This window comes from Myotis brandtii, unplaced genomic scaffold, assembly GCF_000412655.1.
Source record: "Myotis brandtii unplaced genomic scaffold, ASM41265v1 scaffold535, whole genome shotgun sequence".
Classification (NCBI taxonomy): Eukaryota; Metazoa; Chordata; class Mammalia; order Chiroptera; family Vespertilionidae; genus Myotis; species Myotis brandtii.
The window spans coordinates 1126229-1132087 of record NW_005369964.1 but is presented as its reverse complement, the minus strand read 5'-3'; the positions used below and the strand labels follow the sequence as shown (position 1 = coordinate 1132087).

At 45.0% G+C, this 5859-nt stretch overlaps 1 long non-coding RNA gene across 1 annotated transcript in view; it reads right to left on the bottom strand.

Annotated features, from left to right (window-relative positions):
* LOC106728100 overlaps positions 1-5665 on the bottom strand; it is a 17247-nt gene extending 11582 nt beyond the window's left edge. Inside the window, exon 1 of the long non-coding RNA XR_001364351.1 lies at positions 5260-5665. This is a non-coding gene — a long non-coding RNA (uncharacterized LOC106728100). The remainder of the gene's footprint in view (positions 1-5259) is intronic.
* Positions 5666-5859: the final 194 nt, after the last annotated feature.

Genomic DNA, 5859 nt, shown 5'->3' with positions numbered 1-5859 from the left:
TATATTTAAAAAATAAATAAATAAATAAAAAATAAAAATAAAATAAAAACAAACAGGCAAACATGCTTTTCTAATGGATTATTCTCTGAATCTGAAAAACAATAAGTTTGACCTAAAGTGAATACTCTACACGTATTACATTGAAAAAAAAAATGGTATGCTTTAGTCCCCAACCTCCTGGATTGTCCCACTGCTCATACTCACTCCCTTGGTGATGGTACCCAGGCTTTAAATCCATTTCTTAGCTCATGACTGCCAAGTACATGTTGGCAGCTCAGTCTAAGGTAGCCCTTGATTAGTCACGGTCTCCTGGATGTTTCCTCTAAGTGCCTAACAGCCACCTCCCCTACTCATGTTAAAAGATGAACTCCCAATCTTCCTTTCAAAACTTGCTCCTTCCAGGCTTCTCATCTAAGTTAATGACACTTCCACTCTCCAGCTGTTGAACCTACTCTGGATTTATTCTTTTTTCTTTTTAAAATATATTTTTTTATTGATTTCAGAGAGAAAGGGAGAAGGGGAGAGAGAGAGAAACATCAATGATGAGAATCATTGATTGGCTGCCTCCAACAGGTCCCCTACTGGGGATTGAGCCTGCAACCCAGGGATGTGCCCTTGGCCGGAATCGAACCTGGGACCCTTCAGTCCGCAGGCCAACGCTCTATCCACTGAGCCAAACCAGCTAGGGCTGGATTTATTCTTGACTCCTCCATTTCTCCCATAAATCATATCTAATCTGCTGGGAAGTCCCATTGGCTTTAACTCCAGAATACATCTAGGATACTCTAACCTCTCTCAGTCTGGACTGCGACCACCCCTAGTCCAAGCCTCCACTTCCTTTGGCCGGGATTACTACACTAGCCTCCCAATGGGACCTTCCACTCTTGCTTCCCACAGTCTACCTTCAAATCAGCAAATGGATTTTAAAGCCTGCAGTGGCTTCCCTGCCCACTCTGCTCTAGCCACTCTGGCCGACTGACTTGTGTTCTATTTCGTGTTAGGAGCAAAAGTAGAATATTGGGAACTAGCTATGTTTCTGGGAAATATAATTATGCTCTGTTAACTGTGATTACCTTGTTCTGGTTAAAGAAAGGAAATTCTAACCTGGCTGGGAGTTGTACGCCCGACCCCCGGGACCTGGGAGTCAACCTTGGAATGCAGTCCATTTTCATTCAAGAACTGCCTATTATTATGGAAAGACTGCCAACTTTGTTGCACAAACAATGGAGTACCAATCCAGCTTCCTACTTCCCTATGCCTGTAATCCCTACTTCCCCATGTAATCCTTGTCCTACCCTATATAAGCAGCTGGTTTATGGGGGCCTGCAGAGCAGATGTTTTGTGGCTGACCTGCTGCTCTCCCATACTGATGGCAGTATTGGAATAAACGCTTATATGTGACTCAACCCTGTCTCTGCTTAATTGGCTCAAGTAGCGACAGGCAGCACGGACCTATTGATTGTCCGGTTACATAAACACACTTGTGCCCTGTGGGCTCTGCCGTGGCTTTGTCCTCTGCATGCTTGGCACTTTCCCCTGATAGGCCATGGCTCACGCCCTCACCTCTTTCAAGTCTTTGCTGAAATGTCACCTTCTCAATGAGGCTTATCTTGATCACCATATTTTAAACTGTAACCTACCCAACACATTCCCAACCCTCTTATCCTGCTCTACTTCTTTTCCTAGCACAATCACTATTTGGTTTACTGATTTGTGTTTATTGTTCATCCTCTGTCTTCTCCTTGCAAGAATATAAACTCCACAAGTGAGGGATTTTTGTTTACTGATGCCTCCCAAAGGCTAGAACCAAGTGGCACACCTGAGCACTCAAATATTTGAGGATATAAAGAATCTTTAAGGACCGAACCTGGCTAGAGAACCTGGCTAGAACCTGGCTAGGCTGCTGATCAACTGAAAAAAAAAAAAAAGAATCTTAATGAGTCTGGCTGGGGTGATTCAATGGTTGAGTGTCGACCTATGAACCAGGAAGTCACAGTTGGATTCCTGGTCAGGGCACATGCCCAGGTTGTAGGCTCAATCCCCAGTAGGGGACATGCAGGAGGGAGCCTATCCATGATTCTCTCTCATTGATGTTTCTCTCTCTCTCTCTTCCTCTCCCTTTCTCTCTCTGAAATCAATAAAAACATTAAAAAAATAATTTGAATGAGGCCCCTCATATCCTTGAGTGTGCATACAACCTGGTTGAAAGGCAGCATGTACATACTAAAGGATAAATACCAATACAAGACAATTAGCATATTCTAATACCAAAAGAAGATAATGGTTTAGGATATTACACATGAAAAATGAAAGCTTAGCCCCAGCTGGTTTGGCTCGGTGGATAGAGCATTGGACTGTGGACTGGAATGTCCCAGGTTCGATTCCAGTCAAGGGCACATGCTTGGATTGCGGGCTCAATCCCCAGGAGGTGATCAATGATACTCTCTCATCATTGATGTTTCTATCTCTCTCTCCCGCTCCCTTCCTCTCTGAAGTCAATAAAAATATATTAAAAAAGAAAAAGAAAAATGAAGGCTTGGAAAAGTGCCACAGAAGTTTAGAGAGGTAATTTTTAAATTGGGGAGGGGGGTGGTCACACCTCTTTGAAAATCTGATGAAGGCTACAGACTCCAATAGCATAATAAACATGTACACAACATTTTGAATACAATTACAAAGAGTTCAAACACTTCCTGAAGCCAGCCATGTATCCTGAATAGGGAATGCTTGGTTTCAAATATGGTTTTATCACCAGGGGCTTGGGAAAGGCTTGGTGAGGATGGGACTTAGACTAGGCCTGAGAACAGGCTATGAAGGGGAAAGCAGAGGAAAGAAGGTTCTTTTCCAGCAAGAGAAAGAGCTAAGGGTGATACAGAACAGTCTGACTGGAATGCAGGCTTTCTGCAATACGTAACAACAGGCTGAGAATTACTGGGTGCATGACTTAAATAATATGGCTGTTGTAGTAAATCATTGAAAGTTTCTGGGCAATAACGCAGTATCTAAAGTAATGTTTTAAGGAAATTAATTTGGAAGTTGTTTATAGGAGCAAAGTTGAGAGAAAAAGTGAAATTAAGGAAATCATTCATAAAGCTATCTATATATGTAAAAGCCCAGCGACCGGAATGGCGGAATGACCAGAATGACTGGAACGACCGGTAGCTAAAACACGCACTGTGGCAGCCAACCAGCCTGATCCGGGCCCCGATCGGCCCCCAACACCTCAATCAGGGGTGGGGCTGGCTGGCCAACTGCCTGTGGCCCCTCCCTGCTGCTGGCCCAACCCCACCTGTGTATGAATTTGTGCACGGGGCCTCTAGTTACATAATAATTCAAGTTTGAAGAAAAGGAAAGGGAACTGCTAAGGTTTAGAAACTGATGAATTGGAGGCACAAATCCAATAAGAAATTCCAGTATGAAACTGAAAATCAGAAATGAATTTCAGGTCAGGCCCAGTTATATACGTTCAGGTATTATTTACTGCATCCTTAAGTGTGTGGGGAGAAAAACTAAGAATAGAGATTATTCAAAGGCATTGGATGGGACAAAGTGAACAGCCTATTATAATTATGATCACAATAAAATATGTTAAATTCATACAGAATAAAACCCTAATAGAATGCTTGAGGCATACATGTATTATGGGTAATTGAAAGCTGTGGTTGAGGGCTAACAAAATATTTTTGTTTTAATTTTTGCTTGCTGAGTTTTTTTCCAAAAAGTATTATTATGCTTTTATCCCCCTTGATAACGGGAACACAACTGAATTATTTTTAGACTAGAGGCCCGATGCATGAAATTCGTCCAAGAGTAGGCCTCCTTCCCCCCGGCTGCCGGCACCGGCTTTCCTCTGGCACCCAGGACCCAGGCTTCCCTCAGGCCACCAGCAGGCATCCGGGCTTTCTTCACAGCCCTGACTTCGTCCAGAAGGACATGTGGTCTAATTATCATATTATGCTTTTATTATTATAGATGATTCAGGGTGTCACTATCCCTCAAGGTGATCATTATAAATATACTAGAGACCCGGTGCATGAATTCATGCACGGGTGAGGTCCCTTGGCCTGGCTGGCGATCGGGGCTGTCTTGCCCAGTCCCAATCAGGACTGGCCGGCCAGGGGGAGGGACCACGGGAGGTTGGCCGGCTGGGGGGAGGGACTGTGGGCAGTTGGCCCACCAGCCCCGCCCCTTGTAGAACTCCCGGTCAAGGGGACAATTTGCATATTAGCCTTTTATTATATAGGGTATTTTTAAAATATATTTTATTGATTTTTTACAGAGAGGAAGGGAGAGAGATAGAGAGTCAGAAACATCGATGAGAGAGAAACATCGATCAGCCGCCTCCTGCACATCCCCCACCGGGGATGCGCCCACAACCCAGGTACATGCCCCTGACCGGAATCGAACCCGGGACCCCCCAGTCCGAAGGCCGACGCTCCATCCACTGAGCCAAACCGGCCTCAGCAAGGGTATTTTTAATGTAAAATAACAGTTACAGAAAATTGGGATATATCCATGGTGACCACAGAAGACATCCTGGTATTTTAAAAGACTTCTGATATTTATTAGACTTTTAGGTAAACGCAGATAACATCAAAACAATATAACAAGAAAAATTTAAAGTACTTTAAGGACCTATTAATTAAGCAGAATGTTAGTGTTGTTGTTGTGTTTTGTTTTTTGTGTTTTTTTTGCCAACAAAAGATACAAGATGTTAGTGTCAAGTGCATTATTACATCATTGGCACAGTTTCCACTGGCATCTACTTGCTTTGTGATACACAAGATGTTTATGATTTAGACTCCTCTCACTTTAGAACTTACCTCCCACCACTTCTTTTGTGGCCCTCCAGCTGCAATGTGAACCTAAAGGAATCGTTCATTCTTTCTGTACCAAATGTCTCGGCCCCTCCCGGAATTCTGCCAGAATGCTTCTGTCACCTCAGAAACGTTCTTATTCTAGTGCAACATGCTCAGAGGCCCGGGAAGAAAATGCTGACTGTTTCGCCTTCAACATGTGTGCCTGACTTTACATATCTAGACGCAGCACAGGATATGCACAAAACTATGCCTGGAAAACTATTCCGCAGCTTCCACTTGAGCCTCTTAAAAAAAAAAAATCAAACGTCTATAATCAGAGGGCTATTAATAACTGGGGAAGACAAGCGAATCCTACTTAGTCTCTGATTCCAGTCCCCTCCCCGCTTTTCTCTAAAAACCTCGTGAAGACACATTTAACACAAGTGCCGACACAACCTACTTTTCTTAAAATCAGCCACCGCTCACCCATAACAGGTATTCAGGTATCTGACTTGCAAGCTCACGTGCTGGGTGTACATATACACCATTCTCCCTCCACCCGTCTCAACAGGATGGCGATGCGCGAAACTCGGGTCCTCGAGTGCCCGGAGGTGCAGAGGGGATCCCGACGGTCGCAGGGGAGGGGGGGCGGGCGGCCGGAGGGCAGGTCCCAAGGGAGGGGGACCGCCCCCTGCCTCTCCCGAGGCACAACATTGGGGCTCCGGCTCCCCTCGCGGCAGAAGGGGGCGGCAGCCGAGACAGCTCTCTTCCTCAACGCCTCCGGGTCCCGGGGTGTCTCGGGTCCCAGCCACCCCGAGCTCACCTCCGCGATGCCCACAGCAGCCCCGTTACCGTAGGAGTCTCCGGACCTGCCCCTGATTTACACTTTAATATGTTTACTCTTTTCTCCTAAAAATTAGCTGTTAAAAAACAACACAGAACCCATATAGAGAAGTTAGAGCCTTACGTGCTTATGTGCCTGGGTTCATTGATTTCTACACACACACACACACACACACACACACACACACACACACACACAACCCACACACAGCATCTC